Source organism: Phascolarctos cinereus, unplaced genomic scaffold (assembly GCF_003287225.1).
Source record: "Phascolarctos cinereus isolate Bilbo 61053 unplaced genomic scaffold, phaCin_HiC Scaffold_4;HRSCAF=312, whole genome shotgun sequence".
In the NCBI taxonomy this organism is placed as follows: domain Eukaryota; kingdom Metazoa; phylum Chordata; class Mammalia; order Diprotodontia; family Phascolarctidae; genus Phascolarctos; species Phascolarctos cinereus.
The window spans coordinates 270,075,593-270,089,497 of NW_027555847.1; the positions used below are offsets into that span (position 1 = coordinate 270,075,593).

At 36.4% G+C, this 13,905-nt stretch overlaps 1 protein-coding gene and 1 non-coding gene across 7 annotated transcripts in view; both read right to left on the reverse strand.

Annotated features, from left to right (window-relative positions):
- The window catches only part of MLLT3 (MLLT3 super elongation complex subunit), a 317,963-nt gene that overhangs the window by 29,403 nt on the left and 274,655 nt on the right, over positions 1–13,905 (reverse strand). The window lies entirely within an intron of this gene.
- LOC144457262 (U6 spliceosomal RNA) lies at positions 5,596–5,702 on the reverse strand. The gene has a single exon (XR_013486584.1). It is a non-coding gene; the product is annotated as a U6 spliceosomal RNA (small nuclear RNA).

Sequence of the window (13,905 nt, forward strand, 5' to 3'; positions counted from 1 at the left end):
TCCAAGCCCACGGCAAATAATGACCAATGGCAACCGAGGCAGATTAAATGTGCAAAATTGCAATTCTATCATTAGACGTAACTGGAAATTTTCTAGATTCCACAATTCAAATAATCCACAAATGTACACCTACTTTAAGCAAAATTAACAGGCTCTAAATTCATATTTATATTAAAAGGGCTACTTGTTCCCTCCATGGAAGTGTTCTTTCCTTTAGGAAATTGTTCACCATAAACTTTCTTTGAACAGAAAGCTTTTCTAGGGCATTCATGACATAATTGCCTTACAAAAATTCAGGAACAGATTTGATGTGTGAAATAGAAACCATGAGTTATAAATAGCTTATTAAAACTTGCAATAAGACCCAAAGATTATTTTTTCCTTTGTAGTCTCCAAACATGCTTAGAAAAAGATAGTCTTGGTGCTACCATAACAAGATTATCTGCCCTAGGGCAAGTTACCCTTTCTAAGCATCAACTTCACCATTTAACTCATTTCAAATAAATAAGCAATTATTAAATTTCTACTGTATACAAAGTAAGCTTTCACTTACAAAATAGGGATGACAATATTCATAGTAAGGCAATGTAGAGAACAGAAAGACCTGGTTTAAGTCCTGCTCCTGACACATGCTAGCTGTGTAAACCTGGGTTCATCACTTGACCTCTTAGTACTCTGGGCCAGTGGTCCTCAAAGTGTGGTCTGAGGACTTTGGGGGTTCCTAGGACCTTTTCAGTGAGTCCATGAGGTCAAAACCATTTTCATAATAATACTAATACATTATTGCCTATTAAAATATTCCTCCCTTTTCCAACTACAAATCTGTGTGAGGCCAGATTTTCACACTTGCAACAGACTGAATTTAGAAGCAGGTGAGAATTCAAATATCTTCTATTAAGCTACACATTAAATAGATTTGCAAAAATATGTAAAACAATAACTTGTCTCACTATTTTTTTAATTTTGGAAAATACAGCTATTTCATACAAAAATATTACTGGTGCTAATATGTAATGAGTTTATTACTGTTCACTAAATATTTTTAAATTTTATCTGTTTTGATTAATAAAACAGTAAATGTAGATGATAACCCACTTCAACAAAAACCCTTTAGGGTGCTCAATTTTTAAGAGTGTAAAGGGGTCCATTTTCAAGTGCATAAAAGAGCCCTAAGACCAAATAGCTTGAGAACTGCTGCTCTGGACAGTACTCTAAGACTAAGTTGCAGAGATTGTGTTGACCTAATACTCCTCTGAGGAGTGTGCTCACCTGGGGGTTCTCTGTACCCATGAAATTTGATGTCTCATGTCCATCTCCTAATAACATAGTTAACAACAGTAAAGTTAGGAGGAAACCACTTTGATAGCTGAAAAGAGCTACATAACTATTAACTGCTACAATTGTTTCATTGGGAAAAAAGGAAGCCTATCTCCAATGAAGAAAATGGATAAGCATTTAATACTTATATCTGTCAAGGTTTCTTTCTTTACAAAATATTCAAAAGGGTAGCAAATTAATCTAGTTCTGGGATAGGAATGATTCAAGGAATAAGGTACACTAATTTTCAGTATATCTGCATTTATTTTCTCTTCTGTTTTGTGATTGAAAATTTGAGATACATTAGTCAGGGGAACATTTTATTAGGCACTGTAACATAGTACATCCACAAGTAATTACATCATTCCATGGTTTCATTACTTTTTTTCCCTTAATTTAGAATATGCAAAAGAACAGTACTGCCAAAGATGATTAATGAAGTTTGGGTTATAATTAAAAGTGCTTTCAACTCTTTTTGTGATATATTTATATAGTTAATGGAAGAAAACATGAACCTAACAAGTATAACCTTAAATGTGGATGGATTAAATTTCCTACTCAAAGATAAATTGATTTAAAAAAAAACAAGGAGAGATTTTAATTTTCTTTTCTCAGAATTGGAAATCCAATTTAAAAAAAAGATGACATAACATGCAGGGATGAATGAATTGTAACATAAATTAGATTTGACTGACCTATGGCAACTTCTACATGGGAATGCTAAAGCATTTACATATTTCTCAGGCTATCAAGTTACTCTTATAAAAACTAACCACGAGGTAGGGCAGAAAATAATCATATGGACAATAATGCAATAAAATTAATAATTAATGGAGAAAAGATTAACAAAAAATGAAAACCTAAATGGAGGTTTTCTGAATAAAAAACAAATCAGAGAAACAAAAAAAGTCACATTAAACATGATTATAAGAATGAAACAACATAACAAAAGTAACAAATATTTATAACTTGGGGTATAAGTCTAGCCTTTAGGCATAATTCTAAATTGCTTTACAGAATGGTTGAACCAATTCACAGCTCTATCAACACTGGTGTGCATATATTTTCACAATTCCTCCAACACAGACTACTTCTTGTCTTTTGGCATTTTTGTGAATTTGATGGATGTTAGATAGAACCTCAAAGTTTTTTTTTAATTATATTGCTCTTAATAGTAGTAATTTGGCCTAATCTTTCATATGGTTATAAATAGTTTGTAGTTCTTCCTTTGGATAATGGTGATTCTATAGGGAAGTGGCTCTCTCAACCATGCTGATGGTGCTATGAACCATGTGGAATTAAGAATCAGGCCTTGCAGTCAAATTCCAACTCTGCCACTTGGAAGCAATATGACTTCATGCAATTAACTTAAATTTCTTTGGACCTCAGTTTCCTTACATATAAAATGAAAGCATCAAACTAGATGACCCCTAAGGTCTATTCTATGTCTAACTTTATGATCTTAATATCTTCTAGACTTTTAGATTCTATCATTCATAGATAAATTCTTTTCTTCATACCTTTTCCTTTAGGTTATATTTTTTTAAATGGTGGGAAGGGAGGGGGAGATGCAAAGCAGAGAGTACCTAGTAGAGAATTTATAACCATAACACCTCCTGGAATAGAACTGAAAAAAAAATCCATACGTTCCTTGATTTTATCATTCCAGGAATGAACTGTCACTAGAGTTGTTCCCCTCTCATCCAAACAACACTCCTGTTATCAGAAGTAATGCGTTCTGTTGTCAGGATAACTACTATTCAGTTACTTGTGAAATAACCCACTGGTATACAGTGCAGAGCCTGAAATAACTCTAAATGATTTGCATTCCTAACATAGAAGAGGACTGTAGTAGAGTTTTCAAGAAGTTCTAAAATTGATAACTAAAAAGCAAATTACCTACAATTATTTTTCTCATTTACAAATAATGAAATTGGATTTGGGGAATCACAATAATTTGTAAGTAATATTTACTGAAAAGTTTACTTGCCTATACAGAACAGCCTGTCAAGAAGATCAATGTTAACATGTCTTCAGCTTTCTATTCTTCAATCATTTTTTTTTGGGAGGGTGGAGAGTAGGGGTAGTTACAGGTTAGTAGGTCTTCATTCCTCTCCTGGCTCTGATCCTCACTTCCAGACTTCAAACTTTCCCCCTAACCCCTTCACTCCCTCCTACCCCAACCAATATTTTTAGCTCCCTTTACTGTATCTGCCCTTATTAGAATCTCAGTACCTTGAGGGCAGGGAATATCTTTCTTTTTGCTTGTGTTAGTATCCCTAACTTAGAGCCAGGTACACAGTAAGTGCTTAATAAATGCTTGTTTCCTGTAATGTATACTAAAAATTTATGTCAATGGCAATAAATCGTTTCTTCGTAAGCCAAAATTTTCTTAATTAAAATAATCCAAAAATCTTATAGCACAATAAGTGGTTGATTATTGTCCTCTTGTCATGATTATCAATGACAAATTTGTTCTTTTCCTACCTACTCAAGTATTACATCATAAAGATTTCAGATCCTGGGGCAGCTAGGTGGTGCAGTGGATAGAGCATCGGCCCTGGATTCAGGAGGACCTGAGTTCAAATCCGGCCTCAGACACATAACACTAGCTGTGTGACCCTGGGCAAGTCACTTAACCCCATTGCCTAGCCAAAAAACAACAACAACAACAACAACAAACAAACCCAAACAAGATTTCAAATCCTGAGGTGATCTGTAAGCAATAGATGTAGATATGAATATGGACAAGATATATATATATAGATAGATAGATAGATAGATAGATAGATAGATAGATAGATAGATGCCAAAGTGAATTAGAAAAAACTCTAAATGGCTGTCCAAATTATTGCAGTTACGATTTTAAAATATCAAAATGTATTTTAATAAGAACTACAAAAAGGTTGTCTTTACTATCATGATATTTGATTTGGAAAATAGGATTGGCCCTATTATAGTGAATATTGCTCAAAATTGGCTAGGACGTGGATTTCACTCCTAATGCTCACAATCAAGAGTTTAATATCCAGGTTATTCCTTTTAACAGAATTTGAGCACCAAATAATGGAGTCAAATCAAACCTGATTTAAAAGTAAATGAAAGGTGCTGATCTTTGTAAAGTGAAAATTCCCTTCACTGGTTGTTCTTTGGGTGGGTTTCCCTTCTTTTTACAGCGCCCATTTTAATCAGGGTCCATTGAAAACCACACATCAAATAAGGAGCCTGGTTTAAATGAGCTATTCTGTAGGAAATGTCTCCTGAAAAATATTAGCTTCCTAGACTTATATCTACTACCATTCTGACTATATAACATGAAATTGTTAAACAAAAAAAAAGGGGGGAGTCTCCCCCCACATCCAAAGAAATGAACAAGAGCTAAAAAGAGCAAAATGTCTAAAACCAACATGCTTTTAAATATCAGAGGATGACAACGTGATCTGCCCTGAATTTTAATCCCACAAGATGTACTATTTAAAATAGTCTTCCCTATGATAAATACTTAGGTTTCCCTTAAGAATAATAATTTGTTTTTTAAAAGTCATGCTTGCAAGGTTCTAAATAAATGTGCATTTTTGTGCACTCAATCTTATATGAGCCCAACAGTTGCTTTTCTCCATAAATCAATCCATTGTTGCCCTTCAGAATGAGAAGGCAGATTTATAGCCTTTTACCCCTTTTTCTCACAATCAAAAAGATGCCTATTTGGGTAACAGAATGTTTCTCTTCTTCAAGAGTGTTTGGGATTAGGTGGTGGGGGGCAAGGGCCTTTAACATCTGCTCTCTTCAAGTGAATGACACCTTTAGTTCTCACAGTTGGGAAACTGAAAAGCAAATAGCCATCAATAGATATAATTTTCCAACCTCAACAGTTAAGAGTATGCTCTATACTAGAGCACCCTCACTTTTACTTTTGGTATTCAAAGCTTGTTTCCTTAGAGCCTCAACATTCAAAAGTAAAAATTCACCTATTTTTATTGAGGAAAATAATTAGAATATAATTTCTACAAAATTAAAAATTGATTTATGTGATTTGAACATAAAACAAAGCCCACCCTTGGCACTAATACCTCAAATTTTTCTAATCCTGAAAAAATATCTAAACTACAGGTTGTTACAATGAGAACATTTTTTCTAGCATCTTCAATTTTTGAAGCAATAAAACAATAGTTTTTGTTTATAGCAAAGGTCCTGGTAAGCTTTTATTTACTTCTTTCTTTTAAAAATTATTAATATATTGTTTTTTGTTTCTCCTAGATTTTCTCCTGTATCTTTCACAAAAATGTGGAACACTTCATTAATTTCCATATCAATTTTATGCAGAAGCCATGCTAATCTTCTCAATACTGTTTCAATGACAGTAGAAGTGCTGCAGAAGTGAGCACACTTTTATGTACCTAAAGAAAAAAAAACCTTTGGAAAAATATTAAATTTATAAATTTTGTGCCTTGATTTTGAATAAAGGCATTTCATTTCAATTATCAAATTCCTATGTGTGCAGATCTGCATATTTCTGTATTAATAAAGTCATTTATGGGTACTTGTTTGTGTATAAATATTATAGGAAATTATGATTTAAAAAACCTCAGCCAACAAGGAGATCTAAATTAGGATAAACTCTAATGCTAATCAGCCACACTTTTGGAAAGAAAAGCTACTTTTAAATAGACATCAGATATAGGAGAAGATACAGATGCATAAATAGCCTCAAGGATTATTTTTTTCAGAGTCACTAAAAAATAAAGGACACAGGTACAGCTTGGGGAAAAAAATGTAAAGCTTTTTCAAAAGACTAAATTAGGCCTTACATCTATGAATATGGAATAGTGCCTGCTGGGCTAACACTTCTTGTTACTAGAGGCTATCTTTTGTCACTTAAGCAAAGCTTTCTGACAGTTTTACAGGCTGTTATCCCAAGGACTTTGGTATTTATGGTCTTTATTCACTTGGGCTTTCTGCTCTTATCTGCTGGTTACTAATCACTAAATAGATTTTTTTATGGGTCTGAAATTAGCTCAAAGGATGTCCTTCAACAATGGCAACTCAGGACAGAACCAGTTAAAGGTCTCCTACGTCCCTTCCCTGTTCACCTCAATTTTCTCTTCATGCAGATGAATCAAGACAGGTTCAGAAATGGCATCCACAATCCGCAGCATTCTCAAATGAAGGTTTAGGTCTGCTTCTCAGCCGAATGTTCAGGATAGATATGAAACGCCAATATCTCTGGGCCGAGGTAAGGCTATAAATGTAGTTGACTGTTTAAAAGAGTGTAGGCACTTGTAACAGAATCACAACTCAAACCAAGCTCACCAGTTTAATTATATCAATCAACAACTGAGCACCTAAACTATGTGTTAAACCCTGTGATTGATGGCAAGGTCACAAATAAGAAAATGAGACAGTTCCTCCCTTGAGGAGGTTACATGGTAAGGACAAAACTGAGATAAGGAAATATAACATAGACACAAAATAAACACAGATGCTTTGGAGAACAGGGTAGGGAGGAAAGACCTCTTTGATAGAGGTAGCAATTGAAATATGTCTTGAAGGGAGCTAAGAGAGAAGAGAGAGAATTGGAGGGGAGTAGAGAGGGGCTAACCTATAAAAAGGTAAGAAAGAGACAGAATATTTTGTACACCCCAGGAATGCCAGGTAAGCCAGCTGGTCAGACAATTAATAAGATTGATTAAGTGCTCACTGTGGTACCAGGTAATGTGCTATGTGCTGGGGTTGCAGTTAGCTGCCTAGGACAGTGTGGCTAGAAACTTCAGTGCCTGATAATAGTAATTTATAAACAACTTGGAATTGGAGTGGAGCTGCACTTTGAAGGATTTTAGCTGTGGTGGAATTTTTAAATAAACCAGGGTCTGGTCTGAGGCCAGATTTAAACTCAGGAGGAAGTGTCTTCCTGACTCCAGGCCCAGTATCCATCTACTGTGCCACTTACCTGATGATATTTATCATATCAGAAATTAAAACAATTATTATTATGAAAATAGTTTTGAACTCATAGACCCTCTGAAAGTACCTCAGGGAATCCCCCTGGGGTCTCCAGACCATACTCTGAGAACTACTGCTTTTGGGAATATAATTTTTGTTATCTCTACTTTCCAATTTCTTGCTTAACAAAACACTATTTTCTTATATCCATTTAGAATAAAATAACAGAAAATGAAGTTATCTGTTTAAAAAAAATTTTAAGTATGATTCACACTTTTTTCCTAACTATATTTTACCTAAATTCAAGTTCATATTCACACAATACTTGATGACACCAAAGGCACTTGATTCACAACAACCCTATGAAGTAAAGAGACTGAGGTTTAATAGATGATAAAGTAGGTTCAGTGAACTGATCTAAAAGTCACACGGGTAATAACTGTCAGCTAACCCCAAAACAGAAACTCAAGTCTTTGTGATCCTTACATTCAATGCTCTTTTCCCACCACTGCAGCTTGGACTCATTCCATACCATGTGATGGAAGAGATCGTGGCTTCTCGTGCTCAGCCTCTGTAGGCAAGCAGCCTTTGAGTAAAGTGCTGTACCTAAGAAATGAAAAATACTGTTTTCGGAAGCTAATTGCTCAAGGAAATACAATTTCCCTGAGAGGCAATAGGTTGAAAGAAGCAGAAAAATTATAAACCTTTCAGTAAATCTTGTAAGGCAGACCTGTACAACTTGGGAGTAGGTAGGGGCCAAAATTAAATTAGGCTAAACTTCTTCGGGTTGCAGATAGGATTTTAGTGGCTCACATTCCAAGCAAAAGTATAATTAATGATTAAACTATTTCTCAAAAACACTTTTTTAAAATCAGGACATAATCCAGAAACTGCTATCAGCAAACAATTCTTTATGAAGTCACCTTCAGTAAAAGACTTCCTAGAAGTAGCAATTTCTTTAGAAATCTGAAAACTAACCTGTAGTTGTCTCATTTTCTGAGTTTACTTTCTTGTAAAACCAATGTTCCACACTGAGATTTTTCAACAATTTGGATGCTTTAATTTGTTTTTCATTGGTCTCCAATTTGCTTAAGTCGGGATGTTTTGATTCAAAATGGCGATGAAGACTGTATTCCTTCGCAACAGCTATTACCTCTTGGCAAACAAGGCACATTATTTTGTCCCTTGTGTAAGTAAACAAGTATCTATTTGTCCACTCCAGTTTAAACACTCTATGTTCTGATTCCATCTTCTGTTTCTATCACTCAATTTATAAAGTCATCCCAAAAACTTTAATGTTAGAACCAAAAAAATCTCCACAGCAACTGCTCACATATAAAGAAATACTGAACTGAGTGTTTGACGTTGGAGAGAGCGTCAGACACGCATGCAACTCGGTGGGCGGCTGTGAAGTGCGGGAAGGGAAGATGCCCTCACCTTGTTTACACTCGTCGCATAGCAGGCACCAGCTGCTTTGGCATGTGGCTGCACCCACTTTTTCTCTGTTCAATGCCAGTAATTTCCAAAAACACAGAGAAAAGATACGACTCTCGCTCCTCTCAGACTAGAGACAGACAGATGATGGTGAGTTGTTATGGGTCACGTGGCAAACAGGAGAGAGTGCGCAGTGGCAACCCACCTGCCAAGTTATGTGACAGCACAATAGTGACTACCAGAAGGCGGGTTAAGTGGGGGACAGACAAAGCGCTCGTTACATCTTTACTTTCCTTTTTTACATCCTCTACATTTTTTGTGGGCCACTCAAAATCCTTTGGGGGGCTAAAAGCAGACCACAGGCCATATGTCATGCAAGCCTGCTGTAAGGCAAGTAACTAAAATATCTCCTAATTCCAGAGTGATCTGATAAACATTAATGATTTCAGTCTACAAAGTTCACAATTAATAAATGGCACAATATATTAAATTATATGCTCCTGACCAAAAGTGCAGCTAGGTGGCACAGAGGATGGAGTTCCAGGCCTAGAGTCAGTAAGAATCATCTTCCCAAATTCAAATCTGGCCTCAGACACTCACTAGCTATGTGGCCTTGGGCAAGTCACTTTATCCTATTTGCCTCAGTTTCTTCATCTGTCAAATGAGTTAGAGAAGGAAATGGCAAACCACTCCAGTATCTTTTCCAAAAAAACCCCAAATGGGGTCACAAAGAGTCAGACACGACCAAAAAAAGACTAAATGAAACAAAACCCAGCCAGAAGGAGACAAATTGTTATTACTGAGATTCTACTTCCTCTACATTATAACTGAACATAAGAATGTATAAGGAAATACTGATTTCTTAATAATTCTTAAAGTTGCAAGGGTAACAACAAAACTTGTTTTGCAACAGAAAGGGACCCTTGTATTTCACTATAAATAGCTTACACCTTTAATTGCATCCCCACATGTTTTGATGTTACAATTCTAAAGATAATTTCAAACTTCTGACTACATATCATATCAAATATGGGTTCACTACCTTACAAAATGTGCTTTAATTTAGCATCTATACGGGAAATTCCTTAGGAGTTTAATAGGAGCCTGGGGAGGGGGGTGCTTTTTGACTCACTGCAGCAGCTATTCCAAACTTTTTCATCACTTCTCAGGTCACCCATGGGACCTCTAACCTCCGAAGCCAAGGACCTTGTTTTATCCTTCACCAAAAAAAAGTGAGGCCATTCACAAAATGCTCCCTCTCCTCCCTTCTCTGTCATCTCACATCATTCAGATGTCTTCCCTCACTAGCTCTGCCTTTATTCATTTCAAAGTGGCCTGTTTTGCCAAGAAAAGCCTGTGTGCATATACACGTGATCCTGTTCCACTCTTCTCCATGAGACTGCTCCCTCTCTATCATCCCCACTCTCACTATTTTTATCAAATTAGTCAGAAATTAATTGTCAGAAAAGGAAAATGGTGTAATTTCAATTGGGTGCCAAAGTAACTTAAAGAGTAATATTTACTGGCCAAGTATAAGAATTTGCTCAATGCCTGCTGAAAAACACTTGTTAATATTTTATATTTTTGTTTTATGCTTAAATATCTTACTTTCAAACCCTTGCATTATCTGTAATTCTATGAGTCACTTCAATTTCTTTAGAAAATAGGCTCAGCATAAAACTTAAATAAAATATATTAAGTATTTTATGGCCTATAAAAATAATCCACAAACACCTGCTTTTAATAGAAAATAGAAGAGCTCTCAAGAAAATGGCAGTGCCATGGAAGGCACTGTTGTCAGAGTCAAAGGCAGGGGTAGGGAACAGCCTCAAGATCACACGTGGCTCTCTAGGTCCTCAATTGTGGCCCTTTACAACTGAATCCAAACTTCACAGATCAAATTCCCTTAATAAAAGGATTTATTAATTTGTGACCATGGTCACAAAGTCAATGAGTATCACAGGTAGCATTTGAACCTGTTCCTTTTTTACTCCCAGTCTACTGAAAGAACCTCTGTATCTCTGACTACATCATGTTATTTCTCTACTAAGTTCCTTGGTGTATGCAGAGGACTGAGCTAAATTCTAGGAGAATTATTATTGTTGCTGCTGTTGTTGTTATGCAACAAAGAATATGGTAGAAAAAACATTAGCCTGAGAATCAGAAGACCTAGTTTCAAATTCGAAATTTGTTAAGCATTTGTGAACTAAGAAACAGTCCCTGATCTTATATGGAGGTAAAATTTGGGAGGACATGAGAATTACATGAATTTATTGTTCTTGTTCAGTTGTTTTTCAGTTGTGTCCAATTCTTTGTGACTCCATTTGGGGACAAAGATACTGGAGTGATTTGCCATTTCCTACTCTAGCTCATTTTACACATGAAGAAACCAAGGCACACAGCAAAAAGTGACTTGACCAAGATCACACAGCTAGTAAGTGTCTGAGGCCAGATTTGCACTCAAGAAGCACTCAGTCTTCCTGACTTCAGGCCCAGTGCTCCACTCTCTGCAACACCCAGCTTCCCCATTACATGAATAACTACAATATAAAAGGATACATGACAAGAGAATTCAAGAGATTTTTGAGACTTTTGATGAAGTTGAGGGAGGCTTCACAAAGAATGTGGTATTTGAGCTACATTTTCAAAGACGGATTTTTTTTTATGGGGGGAGATGGGCACAAGAATAATATTGTTACTAAATTTCCCTTTATCCTAGATCTCTTTCTCTTGCACTCTTTCTGTCATCTTATATTAATGGAAAGCTGGCACCCCCTAGAAGATACAGCAGCCTTCTGACACAAAAGGCCAGGGAGAAGGAACAGACATATTTACTCTTCAAATCCATTTCCAAATAATGTTATCAGGAACATATCCTCTTTAAAATCTCACTTCATCCATCTATATCTCCAAGACTAGACTTTTATTATGGTCAAGACCATTTGGTTTTTAGACAGCTAAGTAATGCTATAGCTAAAGGATTGGATTTGGAGTCAAGAACATCTTAGTTCAAACCTGCTACAGATAATTACTAGCTGTGTGACTGTGGTCAAGTCACTTAGCCTCAGTTTCCGCATCTGAAAAATGAAGATATAATAACACCTATCACACAGGATTGCTATGAAGATCAACTGAGGTATCCTATAGAAAGTACTTTACAAACCTTAAAATGCTACATAAATGGTAGCAATGATGATGATGATGATGATGATGATGATGATGATGATGATGATGATGATGATGATGATACAAATACTTGAATATGATGGAAATAGAATTAGCCTTGGAGTCAAGTGACCCAGTTTTGAATTTAAAATTAATCACTTATTTTATGCAGAAAATTGTGGGAGAAATATGGTGTTTAAATAAGACACAGCCCAAGCCCTCATCAAAAAAAGTATAGTAGGACTTCATGTTGTGTACACAAATAATAAACTCAAAATAAGAGCTAAGTTTATAAAGGAGATGTAAATCAAGTGCTATGCTGGGGGGGGGAGGGTAAAGATCATTATCAAGTAGGAAGTACAGAAGAGGTTTTTCATAACTGATGGTACTTGAGCCAGGCTTTAAAGGAAAGATAGGACTTCAAAAAGAGAAGAGGGTTAGCAATAGGAAACAGCATGAGTACAGAAAGTGACAAAGCACTAGACATAGCAAGTAGTCCAGTTCAAGTAGACTATAAAAGTACATAGAAGAGCACATTTTGAGATAAGGACAGAAAAGAAGCCTGGCATCAGGTTATATAGCATCAAATTCTGGCCAGGCTAAACTATTTCAGTTTTATTCATGGGCAATAGGAAATCACTGAAAAATTCTGAAACAGTGAAATGACAAGATTTGTATTTAATAAGATCACATCATGTTACCATAAACTGGACTCCTCCTCAAATTCACAAACAATAATGGCCAGAGCAAGGGAATTAACACTGGTTGGAAGAAACCCCAACAGAATTCTGAGAAATTCATGCTTAGACAAAGGGATTGTGGCATAAGCATACACTGATTTTGAAGAAGAAAAGTGTGAAGATGAAACATTCATAATGGGTACCAGAACAGGACTAGTGTTGAGAATGGGCAGGGGGAGGGAGCACCATTTATAAAGCCCAGAAAGAGCCAGCTTCCTGATGGGAACAGGACCAATGGCTGGAGTAAGCAGAAAGAATAGGTTCCATGTAGGTATGTCTTCAGTGATATCCCCTAACTCAAGTTTCAGAAGAACCTGGCAACCCAGGAGCCAAGACAAGGCAACTCATAATTCCATCTACTCCCCTAAACAAACTTGGTGCAAGCTCCTACAGGATCTAATGGAGAAGAAACAACTGAGCTGGCCATTTGTATTCCTCCAAGATGCCTTGCCACTCTGGCCCAATTAAATAGTTTACTATTTTATTTGTGGTTCATATACAAGCTCTGCTTATAAAACAATTATCCTCAAATACACCCAGGAGTTAAGATTGGGGACCCAAGAATTTGGGAGAAGGAGACAGGTCATATCACGTATAAGGAAAATTTAACCACTGGTAATACATTTGGGTATAGAGAATGAGGCAAGAAGACCCCTTAAGAAGTAGCAGACAGAAAGTGATGAGAGTGATAATGGGGCAGTAAGAATACAGAGAAGGGAAGGCTAGAAAGCAAATGTGAAAAGCCTCAAGGTGACATAAAATCTCCTTAACACATACTATTTACCTGAAATGAAATCTCCAGGAGTATGAGATCTGTGGTTTATTTATATGTGTTTTAGAGTACACATTACAGTCACTTGCTGAACTCTCCCCTCTTTTCTCCCACTGATTATGTTTACCTTGAAGAGTCAGAAAGGGATTTAGCATATTGGTTGGTCTCAGCTCAGGCTGGTACTGCTCCTGACATAGGGTGACAATCTCCAGATGCATGTTCAAAGTACAGGAGCAAAGAACGGATTAGAATGGCAAGGGAAGCTGGTAGTAGTGACACATGCCTATAATGCCCACTTCTCAGGAGACTTGAGGGATTTTCCTGAGTTTGGGAGTTGAGAACTGAGGTTCAGAACAGGACTAAAGGAAAGTGGGCCCAACAACAAAATGGTAAGCCTCTGACAGGGAGTGTGGGGGGAAGGGGCACCAGGGTACGTAAGGAGGAGTGAACATGCTTAGGCTAGACAAACAGAGAAGGTTAAAGCTTTGGTACTACTGATTAGCAGTGGGATTGAGCCTGTGATTGAGACTGAGCCAG